General features: G+C 43.0%; 1 protein-coding gene across 1 annotated transcript in view; it reads left to right on the top strand.

The window, feature by feature from the left end:
* LOC124789280 (fatty acyl-CoA reductase wat-like) overlaps window positions 1-17,473 on the top strand; it is a 243,661-nt gene that overhangs the window by 154,896 nt on the left and 71,292 nt on the right. The gene's annotated exons all lie outside the window — the stretch shown is intronic.

Genomic DNA, 17,473 nt, shown 5'->3' on the forward strand with positions numbered 1-17,473 from the left:
GCAATAAACAAAAGCTACACTAAATACACAAACTACAAGAAAAATCAGAAGATTCCAGTGAGGTATCCTAGGCTAAGGGTCGACATGTGAAACGTCCCCTTTTAACAATTCTTACAAGACTGTCCTTAAACTGACATACAATATTTTTGGCGCAACGCAATCTGACTTTCAAAATTCCCTACAAAAGAATGGCCCTGACTAACATTAAACTATACCTTTCACAAATCACTTACCTCACAAAAATCTTCGCTGCTCAAGCTACTGCCATACAGCGAGCGCCACTACTGCCAGCTAAATAAAAGATTCAAACTATGGAAGGCACTAACTACTGATAGGGATAGTTAGCAAATGAAAGATATTAATAGAGAACGAACAATGTATTTACCTTGATATCATCACAAGTCATAATATATATATCAGTTCATGACAAATTACAAATCTCCGCCATCTCTCTCCCCACATCCACCACTGCTGGCGGCTCACCTCCAACTGCCAACGTTACGCGCTGTTCACAGCCAGCTGCCTAACACTACAATGGCGAGTATTACAACAATGCAAAGCTGCCACGGACTGCACACAGCACAGCCAGTGATTTTCATACAGAGGTGGCGTTACCAATAAAAAAGCTAAACAGCCTACTTACATAAAGAAAACATAAACAGCCTACTTACATAGAGAAAACATAAACAGCCTACTTACACATCTTGGGGTTTCTTACGACACCATTGGTCAAAGGCGACGGATAGTATGGAAGGGTCTGGTTTTCCTGCTAATTGTGCTGTCTACTCAAGCTTACAACATGATCCAGGGATGTCTGAAGGAATTCGTAACTGATCGCAGAGACGAGTATCAAGTTGCATTCAAATACGGGAACGAGATGTGGTATACCTCCTTCAAGAGATGTGAGGATTGACAAATTAAAAATGTACCATGCTGAAGCAGTAGTGTATTTCGTGTTAAGGTAAACCATGTGCGAAATTTGAGACTTGTTAGAAAAGTTTGGATTTCAAATACTAGCTTACTAAGACAATATTTCCTACTGTAATCACTGGCGTTTCGCAACTACACGACTGCAGCTGTCTCGTCGACCGCTCGTTTGTGGACCTATGCATAGTGGAAAGTATTAACCTCTATATCGTGCATTATTGCCCCTGTCAGTATTCGCTGTTAACTATTACTGATATTTTATAAACATATACACAGACGTGTTGATAACTCGACTCTCCGCATATTTTGAACACGTCTTCTCCTACGCTGTTTGTGCACGCTTAATATTAATGTCGACTGTCCTATCTTAATGTCGATAGTTCGATTTGCAGCTTCCATTCTTGCCTTGTTTGAAATTGTAATCAGAACGATTAAGCGCCCATTATATACCTGCCTCGACGTTAAGTAGTAATCGGTAACTTTCCAAACTATTGATTCGGTCTTTATCTGTAGCCACTTTCACTTTGATGAAAGGTGTGGAAATTTTCTGAAAAGCTTTCGCTTCTTCTTGGCTATGGTATATGTCTGAAGGTCTAGTGTAACATGCAGTTTCGAGGGGATCTTCAAAAAGTAAGGTATCCATTATCATGGCAGTACAAGTAACTTTTACTGAATGTTGCTCTACATTTCAGAAGTGACGCAATAATACTGTTTTTCAGCATAGTTGCCAAACCCCTGAAAACAAAAATCGAAACGTTTTACCAATTGTTTAGTTGCTCGAAGACAGAAATGGGGTTGGTGGATGGGAAAGGATGACGGATCTATCCGAGAACCGCTGTGTGAACGTCCTTATCGTCAGAAAACATATTTCTCCACCAAAAGTTTAGGCTTACCGAAAAGACGAACATGGCTTGGTGTAAGATCTGGACTTCCTGACCAGCATATTTCATTTCTTTGTAGTTTGGTTTGGTTGATTCGGGGAAGGTGACCAAACAGCGACGTCGTCGATCTCATCGGATTAGGGAAGGAAGTCGGCCGTGCCCTTTCAAAGGAACCGTCCCGGCATTTGCCTGAAGCGATTTAAGGAAATCACGGAAAAACTAAAAAAAAAAAAAATATGCTGACCGGAGGGGGGTTTGTACCGTCGTCCTGATGCACGCGACTCTAGTGTGCTAACGACTGCGCCACCTCGCTCGGTCATTTCTTTGTGGTCTTGGTCAAATTGTTGGCACTGCATTTCGTCAATATACTACCAGAATTTCACGGTGAATCTGTGTGAAATTTGACCTTTTTCGCAACGAGAATAGTACTCTCCGGCGTACTTCAACTCCGGAGGACGTTTGCAATTGCCGCGCCGTTTCACTTGCACACTGTGATGCGCCCATTATACGTATCGTAGCAGAACTCTCTCAACAGGAAACCCGAAACATGTGCTCTCTTCTAACTGTGCGTCACTCTTTTTGTGCAACTGTTTCAGCGTGGAACGATATGTGTAACTTACTTCGTCATGTCACTACATACTTTTTCGAATAATTTAGATGTAGGCATCTGATTCCAAAGACAGTTCCTGGGTGCATTACGTTTTTCACGTGTCGCCATGTGAGGGTACGTACAGCACTGTCAAACATGATCGCTTTGGTGGTCCATATTTTATGGTGTGGGGAGGCATAGAGTTGCATGGGCGGACACCTCCAAATTTTTGAACACGGTACTCTTACCAGTCAGTGTGATTGTAACGCTGAACTCCTTGCCCATGTGCCTCTTTTATTGTGTCCATTAGGCCATAACTTCAATTTTATTGGTAACAATACGCGACCCCATCGAACAGCGGAGGTGGAGAAGCTCTTGGAACGGGAGGATATTCGGCGAATGGAAGGCGTGCGCTTCCCCCGACATTGAGACGTATTGCAACTCGTGCACAGACACTAACGACCATCCACCAGCTGTCAACGGTTCTCATGGAAGAATGGAACACCCTACCACGTTGCGGAACGTGCATTGCCGTCCATTGTAATAACACACCCTATTAGGAACCACACCCTGCCACTATCATTCCTGTCCGTCACATTGTGTCTTTCTTTCAGTTACCATCCGTACTATACAGTTCTTCATGTGATTGGTCCAAGTTTTATCAAGAAATGTTAGCTGGCAGTGACATTCCAAGCGAAAGTTACTTTCGTTCTCTACTTTTGCGCACCATTTTATTAACGCAGTGACGTTTGTCAGCGGTAGCTTAGCATTGTTACCAAAATCAGTCGTTCTTATTGTAACATTCTAGTCATTAATTTGTAACTTGAACTTCTTCTGTATGGCGCAGTGATTATTCCTAATCAGTGTTTCTTCTATTATTTTTAAACCACACTTAGGCTTATTGTTGTTTAGGAGAGCAAGGGGGCAGTTTCCAGACTAGCGATAAAAAAATATTCGTTTTAGGTAAGAAACTAGTTTTTTCACCTTTGTACGCATTTATATCAATACCCTTTTTCCAACGTTTTTCTCGTGGTTCCAGCCCTGAACTGCGATTGTGAAATGTTGCCATAACATCTTCATTGGACTCAATACGGTTTCCAGCACCAGTTTATACAGAAGAGATGTGAAACAGGATCTCAGTTCTGTAAACGGTCCAGGTATACGATTCGTTGATCAAAACTGTCAGTTTTGCCGACAAGCTACATTTATTGTCCTACTAGCACAGAAACCAGGCCTTGCCCAGGCATTTATAGCTGTGCGTCCACGTCCGTACCACGAAGCGCTTCACCTTGTGGTAAATGTTTATGACGTCATGTCTCCTGAATTCCCTGTTGTTCAAAAATGGCTCTGAGCACTATGGGACTCAACTGCTGAGGTCATTAGTCTCCTAGAACTTAGAACTAGTTAAACCTAACTAACCTAAGGACATCACAAACATCCATGCCCGAGGCAGGATTCGAACCTGCGACCGTAGCGGTCTTGCGGTTCCAGACTGCAGCGCCTTTAACCGCACGGTCACTTCGTCCGGCTAATTCCCTGTTGTATATTAATATAGTGTTGTAGGTTCATTTAGCGACATATACGGATACTACCTGCGAAATTTATTGCGAAGAGAGTTAGTGGCAAAGAAGAAACAAATTCAAACGTCATGCATGATCCACCAGTTTTTCACACATCTCACTGTTTATTACATCACATCTCCTGAACTATGTGTCGTACAATGATATAGTTCTGTATTTAAATTCAGAGATGTATGTGATACTGTCTGTAAAATGTGTCACGAATGCAGTTAGTAGTACGGTAGTAACAAATTACAACATCATACTTTATGCAGTACTTTTACTGCATGAATAGCAGGAAAACGGTAAATAATAAACATTTTTGCTTTCCTCATTTTGTAGGGATTTTCAGCGAGCAAAATTTCGTAAGAGTTTAAAATTATGTATAAAGTTTGTTGCAAGTCGCTAAGTGCTCTCATTCTCAAATACCGGATCGATAAAATCTGGAAATTCCCGCATAGTGGGATAAGCTTTTTCACGCACCAGCCCCACAGAGATTGTCGTCTGACAGTAAGGTATGTGTGTGCAAAATTTAGTTGAAATCGGTCCAGTGGTTTAGGAGGAAATGTGGAGCACACACACACACACACACACACACACACACACACACACACACACACAAAAACACACACACACACACACACACATACGCACACACACACACACACACACACACATTAACAGACATACAGGCACACCCACGCACATACAAACATCCATATGTATGGATTTTTGGTAATTACGATCGCTTGTTATCCTTTTCACGCCGCAGAACTGCATAGTCGTCATTCTTGTAATACAATTTGCAAAATATTATCAAGAAAAATCCCTTTCGCATGTCATAAATCGCTGGATATCTTTACCGACAGGTGATATCGATTTCACCATTTTTGGCGCTTGACGCACTAATTGCATTCCGCACTCTCGGTTTCGCATCATGGAGAGCCTAGTGATGAATCTGACGACGACCTGTAGCGCTTCTAGCATTCTGCCAGTTCACGTACTCGAATAAATACTGATCGGTTTCGTGAGACAGGATTAACCTTCCCATCATGGACAGACTGCAATAGCCAGTAGCAGTAGAAGTCAAGTAGCACCGTCTAAATTGGTCGCTCGATGATCTGCTGCTACTTGGCGCGGCTGCAGTGTTACAGCTCTGTGACCAGATGCTGCTGACACTCCAGTGTCAAGTCCCAAACGACGCAAGAGTTTTCCTGGGCATTTTTCCAAGGCCCCCCCTAATTTGTCTTAGTTCCACCAAAACTGATACGCCACTTACGAGAGTCTCAGGAACAGGCCATAGAAGGGTGTGCAACAATTGGAGGTAGACTTCCCGTTCCGCGCAATGCCGGACACACACTTGCCTCGTACTTGAAACTCCCTATAATATATAACTATTCTTAGTTCTGACGTGCCTATGTCGTTAGTTATTTGGTGAACTTCAAGTCGCTGGTCGTCCAGAACCATACTATTTTATCGAATTTCTTAACTATGATCGCAACTTTTTGGGTATTCTTCATGTATATCGATTTTTCAACTATAACTGAAAGCGAGGTTTTGATTATTATGTAATCAGTGGAATACTAGAGCTCAACCAAATATAATTAATTTTAAATTAGATGCGAAATGACTTTTCGAGAAAGTTCTCATCCTCAAGTTAAAGTAAGAAAGGCAATAGACGTTAACATCCCGTCGATGATGCGGTCTTTAGAGACGCTCAGGATAAAATACACTCGTGTTTTCACACATTAAAAGTGAACAAAGACCAGACACTAAAGCGCCCTGCTACACAGTCTCTGTCTTACATTAAAATCAGTCCTCTCCACGCGCCATAGGCCCCGTCACAGCCAGCCACCTTTCTCTTCCTATACAGCGTCCTCACCCGTCATGCTACTCACGGAAAATAACTTGCAGGATCAGTGACAACTGAGTGATGATTACCAACTCTGACTCAAATTCCTTTGGTGATAAATTGTCCAAAACAAGGAATTTTATAGCAACACGTTATTGAAGATTTATAGTTGAAGGAAATATAAAGGAGACTACTTAAAAAAGCTACAGAAATGAAAGTGTTCCAAAAATAAAGACGGCATTTGACTTCCATCATTACGGAGAATTTACCAACAAAACAAAATAGCATTCATATCACATCCATCTCTCTGCCAAATCGAGATCTTTCCATTTTTCCCTGCCATTTTTTATTTTTTCAATGTATGTTCCCTTCATTACAGTAATGTTTTGATTCTACATCTACATATATAAGTCCCTAGGCATCGTTTTTCCTGTGGCAGAGGGTACCTTATACCACTACTACTCATTTTCTCTCCAGCTCCACTCGCGAGTAGAGGAAAAAATTACTGTCTATATGCCTCCGCACAACCCATAATTTCTCTTATCTTCGTGGTCCTTACGCGAAATGTACATTAGTGGCAGCAGAATCGTTCGGCAGTCAGCTGCAAGTGGCGGTTCTCTAAATTTTCTCAATAGTGTTTCGCGAAAACATCGTCTTCCTTTCAGGGATTCAGGGATTCCCATTTGAGTTCACGTGTTAATCAACCTTTCCGATACCAAATCTAGCAGCCCGCCTCTGAACTGCTTAGATGTCTTCCTTCACTCCGACATGATGGGTTCAAATGGCTCTGAGCACTATGGGACTTAACTTCTAGGTCATCAGTCCCCTAGAACTTAGAACTACTTAAACCTAACTAACCTAAGAACATCACACACGTCCATGTCGAGGCAGGATTCGAACCTGCGACCGTAGCGGCCGCACGGTCCCAGACTGTAGCGACATGATGGGATCCCAACACTTCAGGTGTGGGGTTGCATTAGTATTCTGTGTGTTACAGATTAATCACACAACGCTAAAATTTTCCCAATAAACCGAAGTCGACCATTTGCCTTCCCTACTACCCTCCTTACGAGATCCCGATCCTTCAGTGGTGTTGCAACTCAAGTACTGTTGCATAAATCTACTGGCAGTCCAGTGCATTGCCACTTGGTTACGATATTTTTCTGCTAAATCAAAAATGTTGTAATTTTTTGAAAGCAGACTCAATTTTTCACAAAAATCAGTTTGAAAATTATGTACAATAATATAAAATTATTTTTATGTTTGTAAATCTTGCTCGGCTCAAAAATATGTTTTCATTGTAATTGCCCCCTCATATACTTATATGTAGGAAAGTGTAGAATTGTAATATGATCAGTTACCGGTTCTGGAGAAATCTAGAATTTCTTGCTGTGATATATTGTTTGTCACGCGCGCCAGAGGTTAATACGTCTTTGTCTATATGCGGAGTTATAAGTTAGTCTTTACGCTGTGGACAGAATGTGCGGCATGTACTTTTCTGTTGAAAACTGTGATTTATATTGAAAATGCACTCAAAATGTTTACGAACTTATTAACTGGGTACAGTGATTAGTAATAAATCTGTGTATGCTCTCAAGGAGACTCTCTTCAGCGATGTGTACAAAGCTGATGCATAAATTTCATTGGTTGCCACATCTGGAAGGAAAATAAACCGAAATTTGATGAAAATGTGAGTAAGTATCTTCACTAATATTCGATAACCCTGAATCTTCACATCGTCCCCCAACAGAAACCAACGCTAGGAATTACACTACATCCAGAAAATAAGACTAGTATTAAAACTTATTGCTCATCGTAACAACAATTTTAGAACTGTTTATAACATTTCTGTTTCCCGTATTGTACAGCTACCCACTTACGTAGCTATATGACTAGCTGAAGAGTTGGAGTTCTTTATTAAGAAACTACGTAACAATGACTCTTAATTGGGCAAGTACACTGAAATTCCCGAGCCACGGTACCGTAGCGCACAGTTAGAGTAGCTAAAACAAAATGACGCAGTCCGTTGATGAAATGCAATATTGTGCAGTTATTTGTTTCCTGAATTTGAAGGAGGAAAGCGCGTCAACAATACATATTCAGTTCGTGTTAGTGTGCGTCAAACGCCGAACGAGGTAATCAGTGGTTAGCACACTGGACTAGCAATCTGGGGGACGACGGTACACATCCCTGTCCAGCCGCCATGATTTTGGTTTTGCTCTGATCTCTCTAAATCGCTCCAGGCAAACGCCGGAATGGTTCCTTTGAAAGGGCACGGCCGATGTCCTTCCCCACCCTTCTCTAATCCGAACTTGTGCTCCTTCTGTAAAGACCTCAGTTAAGTTCCTCCCTTGCATGTCAAGCACCATACCATATGGCACAGTGGTTACATACGCAGCCGCTTGCAGTGTTGTAAAAACATGTTTGAACAACGTAGAACGAAGTGGCAGGCCATCTCTCCGCGAAGAACCGGAATCACAAGAGAAGTGAAGGTCTCGCTACGCGGTGAGCGTTGTATCACAAACGAGGTGACAGTGGAAAAAGTGAAAATAAGTTTGGATCAGTCTTAACGTCTTGAACGACATTTTGAAGATGACAGAGATACCGCTCACCACATTCATCACTGTCCAAAAATCCCCCCGAGCCGAGGCAGCATCGGAAATGTTTCCGCCGTTTCAAGCCCATCCAGATGACTCCCTTAGCCGCCTAATCACGATGGGCGAGTGCTGGGTGTATCACTACGAACCGGAGTAAAAGAAACAAAGGAAGCAGCAGAAGCTTGGACTTGCCACGGTCTAAAAAGGAGAAGACCCAGTCATCGTGGAGCAAGGTGGTGGTGTTTGTCGCGACTACTATGGTGAACTGCTGACACTCGTATGGGACGCACTGTTATAGGAGCATACTACCGATGGCCTCTGACGAGTTTTCCGAAGGCAGTCAAGGCGAAGGGACGCGGGAAGCAGTATGAGGATTTTTGCTCCACGAAAACATCACAGTTCATTCTACACACGAACGACTTCTGCCTCTCCCCCTCCCCCTCTCCTCATCCCGTTCCCTCCCTTATTTTCCACGCGGCACCCAGTGAATTCCTCCTTTTTCCTCGGATGAAGATACAATTCCTTGGCAGGCATTTCCAGAATGATTTTCAAGTTCGAACGTTTCCCGAACAGCCAGAAAGGAGCTTCTACATCCGAGGACTCCGCCACATCCATCGTTGAGAAAATGTGCAACACTGAAGGGTGGGCATGCAAAGAAGTTCTAACATCATTACCAAGTTTCGTGGGAGCAGTTTGAGTTTGTTGAGGTGGTAATTAAAACTTTAGCTATTCACGTAGTAAGCCGTAACAGGTGGGAGATGTAACGCCGCAGCTGACCGGAGAGTGTAGAGTGGAGAACCAAGCGGGGCCCTTGGCCGTATTCGGCTCAAGGGCGGCCCGTGGCAATCCTGCTCAGAAGGTCACGGCGCTGCCGCTGCAGCCGCCTGTTCGCCCCACTGCTGCGTCACAATGTGCTTCGCGTAGTAATTTTCCTTTCTGTGCTTTCGTGGGTTTTTAATTTAAATTCTACGATTTCGTTGCAGCCTTTCTGTCACAGCCTCGAAATGGAAAGGTAGTCACACCACATCCCCAAAATATTGTAAGTTCTGGTGAATGTTTTCAATCCATAACTGCATGATTTGACAGATTTGCGTTCCGCTTAATTGCTTGCCATTTATGGTCAAATAAAACAGTTGCAACGTATAGGATAATTAACTTCTTTTATAACCAAAAACCAAAATAGTGTACCAATATACAGGGTGGTCCATTCAACGTGACCGGGCCAAATACCTCACGAAATAAGCGTCAAACGAAAAAAAAAACTACAAACAACGAAACTTGTCTAGCTTGAAGGGGGAAACCAGAAGGCGCTATTGTTGGCCCGCTAGATGGCGCTGCCATAGGTCAAAAGAATATCAACTTCATTTTTTAAAATAGGAACCCCCATTTTTTATTACATATTCGTGTAGTCCGTAAAGAAATATGAATGTTTTAGTTGGACCACTTTTTTCACTTTGTGATAGATGGCGCTGTAATAGTCACAAACGTATAAGCACGTGGTATCACGTAACATTCCACCAGTGACGGTATTTGCTTCGTGACACATTACCCGTGTTAAAATGGACCGTTTACCAATTACGGAAAAGGTCGATACCGTGTTGATGTACGGCTATTGTGATCAAAATGCCCAACGGGCGTGTGCTATGTAAGCTGCTCGGTATCCTGGACGACATCATCCAAGTGTCCGGACCATTCGCCGGATAGTTACGTTATTTAAGGAAACAAGAAGTGTTCAGCCACATGTGAAACTTCAACCACGACCTGCAACAAATGATGATGCCCAAGTAGGTGTTTTAGCTACTGTCGCGGCTAATCCGCATATCAGTAGCAGACAAATTGCGCGACAATCGGGAATCTCAAAAAGGTCGGTGTTGACAATGCTACATCAACATCGATTGCACCCGTACCATATTTCTATGCACCAGGAATTGCATGGCGACGACTTTGAACGTCGGGTACAGTTCTGCCACTGGGCACAAGAGAAATTACGGGACGATGACAGAGTTTTTGCACGCGTTCTATTTAGCGACGAACCGTCATCCACCAACAGCGGTAACGTAAACCAGCATAATATGCACTACGGGGCAACGGAAAATCCACGATGGCTGCGACAAGTGGAACATCAGCGACCTTGGCTGGTTAATGTATGGTGCGGCATTATGGGAGGAAGGATAATTGGCCCCCATTTTATCGATGGCAATCTAAATGGTGCAATGTATGCTGATTTCCTACGTAATGTTCTACCGGTGTTACTACAAGATGTTTCACTGCATGACAGAATGGCGATTTACTTCCAATATGATGGATGTCCGGCACATAGCTCGCGTGCGGTTGAAGCGGTATTGAATAGCATATTTCATGACAGGTGGATTGGTAGTCGCAGCACCATACCATGGCCCGCACGTTCACCGCATCTGACGTCCCCGGATTTCTTTCTGTGGGGAAAATTGAAGGATATTTGCTATCGTGGTCTACCAACAACGCCTGACAACATGCGTCAGCGCATTGTCAATGCACGTGCGAACATTACGGTAGGCGAACTACTCGCTGTTGAGAGGAACGAATGTCGTTACACGTATTGCCAAATGCAATGAGGTTGACGGACATCATTTTGAGCATTTATTGCATTAATTTGGTATTTACAGGTAATCACGCTGTAACAACATGCGTTCTCAGAAATGATAACTTCACAAAAGTACATGTATCACATTGGAACAACCAAAATAAAATGTTCAAAGGTACCTACGTTGTGTATTTTAATTTAAAAAACCTACTTGGTACCAACTGTTCGTCTCAAATTGTGAGCCAAATGTTTGTGACTATTACAGCGCCATCTATCACAAAGCGAAAAAAGTGGTCCTACTAAAACATTCATATTTCTTTACGTACTACACGAATATGTTATAAAAAATGGGGGTTCCTATTTAAAAAAACGCATTTGATATCCGTTTGACCTATGGCAGCGCCATCTAGCGGGCCAACCATAGCGCCTTCTGTTTCCCCCCTTCAAGCTAGACAAGTTCCGTTCTTTGTAGTTTTTTCGGTTGACGCTTATTTCGTGAGATATTTGGCCCAGTCACGATCAATGGACCACCCTGTATAACGGAAAAACTTGGAAAGGTGAGACATTTTAGTAAATACTTCCACACAATTCACTGATCCCACAGCCCTCCCCCCTCGACCCCTTTGTACTTCAGATACTTGATTTTAGGTAAAACATAGCTGGAAAGAGGGTGGAATCGCAAATTTAGTCAAACATGCTTGGTATCGCACTTTACTATTGACCAACGATCCCCATAATTCTGGCTCGTTATATAGGACAACAGATGCGTACTTTCAGACAAACAAAATATTAATCATAATAAATAAAAGGCGCTAATTTTATTAATCACATACATTTTATAGACGAGATGATTAAAATTTTATCGCTACTCTCTCCCCCCGTAAACTCTGCTGCTATTATACTCTTGTTACATTCGTTTATGTATATTTAAGAAATGTCCAGATGATTACACATAGTACGTAAATTACATGATAACGGTGGTAGGGAGACCTTTTACGTGTAAAAAGCTATTGAGTATTTAACTCGTTCATTTTGCCTATGAAATACGATTAGGACAACCACTTTGGTACTTTCCGACATTTTCAGTTAATGTAACGAACAGGAGAAACAACCACTCGTCCATCGGGTAACTATGATATCCGCGAAACCTACGAGGCACACCGAAAGAACTTACTATAGTATATTTCAGCAAGTATTAGAAAATTATAGTTCTGTGTAAGATCGCTTAGCGATTTTTCATCATATCACCCGTTTTTCTCGAATAGTAGACAACAAAAGGAAAGCTGTGATTCGATATTTCGCTTCTAAAAATTAGATCTGTGCTAACGCCTTATAAAGAGGAACAGGATCCAACATTCGTATATAAGCAATTAGTCTGTTTCGCGACTGGTATATTTCGTAGTAATTCTCTCAGCTCCGCAGATCTGTGACACCCAAGGCCGTCAATGGCGTTTCTCTCTCACTATTCCATCAGTGACCATACTAGTTAGTGTTGGTTACCTGAGATCCAAACGTACTTTGGTAACACTATTATTTAGACATTTGATACCTTGGCCAAGTGGATAAGGTTGTTTGAGGTATCGAGTCATCGCTGAGTACCCACTTTTCAGACACTCGCCAAGGGGTTGCGATTTGGACAGGGTGTTCACAAATGGGAATATTTGGATGTTTTCATAAAAGTCCCTAGAATCTCGCTTAGAGTCAGGAAACTGGGACTATATGAATTTAGTGCTAAGACAACACTGTCTCACTCACAAATACATAACGTAGACTCTGTGTCTGGAACGACTCACAAGCTCATATTTGGATTGCCCTCTCCGACAGACATTATTTGGCTTCCGTTTTCCTTTCCATCGGTCTTGTGATTAGTTCGATGCGGCCTGCCACAAATTCCTCTCCTGTACCAACCACTCATCTCAGAATAGCACTTGCACCCTACGTCCTTAATCATCTGCTGGATGTATTCCTGTCTCTCTCTTCTGCAATCTTGGCTGGTTCAAATGGCTCTGAGCACTATGGGACTCAACTGCTGAGGTCATTAGTCCCCTAGAACTTAGAACTAGTTAAACCTAACTAACCTAAGGACATCACAAACATCCATGCCCGAGGCAGGATTCGAACCTGCGACCGTAGCGGTCTTGCGGTTCCAGACTGCAGCGCCTTTAACCGCACGGCCACTTCGGCCGGCTTCTGCAATCTCTCCAAGTACCACGGAAGCTATTTCCCGATGTCTTAACACATTCCATGACTCTTTACTTGTCAGTGTTTCTCGTATGTTCCTCTCCTCGTTGAACCTGTGGAGAACCTCCTCATTTATTGTCTTATCAGTCTATCTATTTTCAACATGCTTTTCTGGCAACGCAGGAATATATCCTCTTTTCTTGTGTTAGTCCTTTTTAAGTCTTCCTTGCTTCGTACGACACCTGTTTATCTTCGTGTACTTCGTGCTCCTCAATTTTATTGTTAAGTTTATCCCCAATCTTATTTCTGCTACACCTTATTACTTTCGTCTTTTCGGGATGCTGTCACTCCATCCTGTGTGCTCAGTAGACTCGACATTCTTTTCAACAGGTCCTGCAATCTTTCTCCCTTTCAAAGAGGATATCAATGTCGTCAACGAATCCTGTCATTGACAGACATCGACTCTGAATTCTGAGCCCTCTCGGAAAACATTTATTTCCGTCATTGCTTCTTCGGTTTGTAGATTGAATAGTAGTGGACTGTCTGATGCCCTTTCTAATTCGAAAACTTTGTTCTTAGACGTCTATTTTTATTTTTCTATCATGGTTCTTGTATATTTTGGATATAACCAGTCTTTCTACATCACTTACAGTCATTTTCCTGAGATCTTCGAACATCTTGCATCCTTTTACATTGCCGAACGCTTTTTCCTATGAATGTGTCTCGATTTTTCCCAAACCTTGCTTTGTTATCGAGCGCACTGTCAGACCTACCTTGCTGGCCCCTTTCCGTTTGCTAATGTCAAACTGATCATTTTACGTAACCTTAATTTTCTTTTCTCTTCTTGTGTACGTCGTCTTATGGGAAGATCTTTCAATTTCTGCACTTGAGAGCATTTGGTGTCCCTCTCAGCTTGGCTCAATAAATAGGCGTTTGTGTCGCTTTGGCTTAAACCTACGCAGGTTCCAGTCAAATCTTAACGCAGATCATTATTGAATAGCTGTGTGTAACATCCCCAACATGTAGATAACGGAGAAAAGAGCAGCAATCCATTGCGAAATCCCTCGTTTTATTACAGCAGATGTAGATTTCAACTGTTACGTGCTAGAAATTACAAAACAGGAGAATCACGAACAGATTTAACGTAGTTCACAAAGTATCGTAAGTGCAAACATAAGCAACGCACAGTGACATACTATGTAACAAAACATGACATGGTGTCATGTAGTAAACAACACCGTCTATTACGTGATACTTTGGACTAATGTCATCTGCTGTTACTTGGTATGTAACAAAACGTGACACTTTGGACTAATATCACATGCTGTTACATGGCTTGTAACTGTGCAGTGGTTATGTTTGCACTTACGATTCGTTATTAACTATCTTATGTCTGTTCCTGGTGTTCTTGTTTTGTAATTTTTAGCACTAAAGATGACTATCTAATAACTGAAACCTAGATCTATTGTAATAAAACGACGGATTTGGCGATTGATTGCTGCTGTTTTCTCCATTGTTTATCTGGGCAGAACAGGATCGTATGGATTCGAATCTAATCACCAGTCCGCAGCTCGTGGTCGTGCGGTAGCATTCTCGCTTCCCACGCCCGGCTTCACGGGTTCGATTCCCGGCGGGGTCAGGGATTTTCTCTGCCTCGTGATGACTGGGTGTTGTGTGATGTCCTTAGGTTAGTTAGGTTTAAGTAGTTCTAAGTTCTAGGTGACTGATGACCATAGATGTTAAGTCCCATAGTGCTCAGAGACATTTTTTTCTAATCACCAACATTTTCCTCACGCACTGGCAACACTTAGGATTCATCGGCACTACTGGCCATTAAAGTTGCTACACCACGAAGATGACGTGCTACAGACGCGAAATTTAACCGACAGGAAGAAGATGCTGTGATATGCAAATGATTAGCTTTTCATAGCATTCACACAAGGTTGGCGCCGGTGGCGACAGCTACAACGTGCTGACATGAGGAAAGTTTCCAACCGACACAAACAGCAGTTGACCGGCGTTGCCCTGTGAAACGTTGTTGTGATGCCTCGTGTAAGGAGGAGAAATGCGTACCATCACGTTTCCGACTTTGATAAAGGTCGGATTGTAGCCTATCGTGATTGCGGTTTATCGGATCGCGACATTGCTGCTCGCGTTGGTCGAGATCCAATGACAGTTAGCAGAATATGGAATCGGTGGGTTCAGGAGGCTAATGCGGAACGCCGTGCTGGATCCCAACGGCCTCGTATCACTAGCAATCGAGATGACAGGCATCTTATCCGCATGGCTGTAACGGATGGTGCAGCCACGTCTCTATCCCTGAATCAACAGACGGGGACGTTTGAAAGACAACAACCATCTGCACGAACAGTTCGACGACGTTTGCAGCAGCATGGACTATCAGTTCGGATTCTATGGCTGCAGTTACCCTGGACGCTGCATCACAGACAGGAGCGCCTGCGATGGTGTACTCAACGACGAACCTGGGAACACGAATGGCAAAACGTCATTTTTTCGGATGAATCCAGGTTCTGCTTACAGCATCATGATGGTCGCATCCGTGATTGGCGACATCGCGGTGAACGCACATTGGAAGCGTGTATTCGTCATCGCCATACTGGCATATCACCCGGAGTGATGGTATGGGGTGCCATTGGTTACACGCCTCGGTCACCTCTTGTTCGCACTGACAGCACTTTGAACAGAGGACGTTACATTTCAGATTGTTACCCTTCATTCTATCCCTGCGAAACCCTACATTTCAGCAGGATAATGCACGACCGTATGTTGTAGGTCCTGTACGGGCCTTTCTGGATACAGAAAATGTTCGACTGCTGCCCTGGCCATCACATTCTCCAGATCTCTGAGCAATTGAAAACGTCTCCTCAATGGTGGCCGAGCAACTGGCCCATCATAATACGCCAGTCACTACTCTTGATGAACTGTGGTATCGTGTTGAAGCTGCATGGGCAGCTGTACCTGTACACGCTATCCATGTTTGAGTCAATTCCCAGGCTATCAAGGCCGCTATTACGGCCAGAGGTGGTTGTTCTGGGTACTGATTTCTCAGGATCTAAGCACCCAGGCTATCAAGGCCGCTATTACGGCCAGAGGTGGTTGTTCTGGGCACTGATTTCTCAGGATCTAAGCACCCAAATTGCATGTAAATGTAATCACATGTCAGTTCTAGTATAACATATTTGTACAATGAATACCCTTTTATCATCTGCATTTCTTCTTGGTGTAGCAATTTTAATGGCCAGTAGTGTAGATCTACCGTAATAAAACGACGGATTTGGCGATTGACTGCTGCTCTTTTCTCCATTGTCTATCTTCAAAGATCGCTGGGCAGAATAGGATCGTATGGATTCCGATCTAATTACCAACATTTTCCTCACGCAGTGGCAGAAGTTACAAGGGAACGTCCCCATCGCACCCCCTCAGATTTAGCTATAAGTTGGCACAGTGGATAGGGCTTGAAAAACTGAACACAGATCAATCAAGAAAACAAGCAGAAGTTATGTGGAACTATGAAAAAAATAAGCAAAATATACAAACTGAGTAGTCCATGCGCACGATAGGCAACAAGGACAGTATGAGCTCAGGAGCGCTGTGGTCCCATGGTTAGCGTGAGCAGCTGCGGAACGACGGGTCCTTGGTTCAATTCTTCCCTAGAGTGAAAGGTTTAATTTTTTTTATTTTCAGACAATTATCAAAGTTCAGGCACTCACACATAATCAACTTCGCTCTCCAGATTTGCTTGGACATATGCAGGATTTGACGGTCTACACACGGAAAAATTTGAAAACGTTAAAAACATATGTTTGGAAAGAGCACAGGGAAAACTGTGCGACTGTGAAACTGTTGCATTCATTTGTTGCAGTTTATGTGACAAACTCCTATGTTTTCATCACTTTTTTGGGAGTGATTATCACATCCACAAGAAAACCTAAATCGGGCAAGGTAGAAGAATCTTTTTACCCATTCGCCAAGTGTACAAGTTAGGTGGGTCGACAACATATTCCTGTCATGTGACGCACTTGCCGTCACCAGTGTCGTATAGAATATATCAGACGTGTTTTCCTGTGGAGGAATCGGTTGACCTATGTCCTTGTGATCAAATATTTTCGGTTCCCATTGGAGAGGCACGTCCTTTCGTCTACTAATCGCACGGTTTTGCGGTGCGGTCGCAAAACACAGACACTAATTACAGTGAACAGAGACGTCAGTGAACGAACGGATGGATCATAACTTTGCGAAAATAAGGAAAGTAAACTTTTCACTCGAGGGAAGACTTGAACAGAGGACCTCTCATTCCGCAGCT

This window comes from Schistocerca piceifrons, chromosome 3 (genome assembly GCF_021461385.2).
Source record: "Schistocerca piceifrons isolate TAMUIC-IGC-003096 chromosome 3, iqSchPice1.1, whole genome shotgun sequence".
NCBI classification, from domain to species: Eukaryota; Metazoa; Arthropoda; class Insecta; order Orthoptera; family Acrididae; genus Schistocerca; species Schistocerca piceifrons.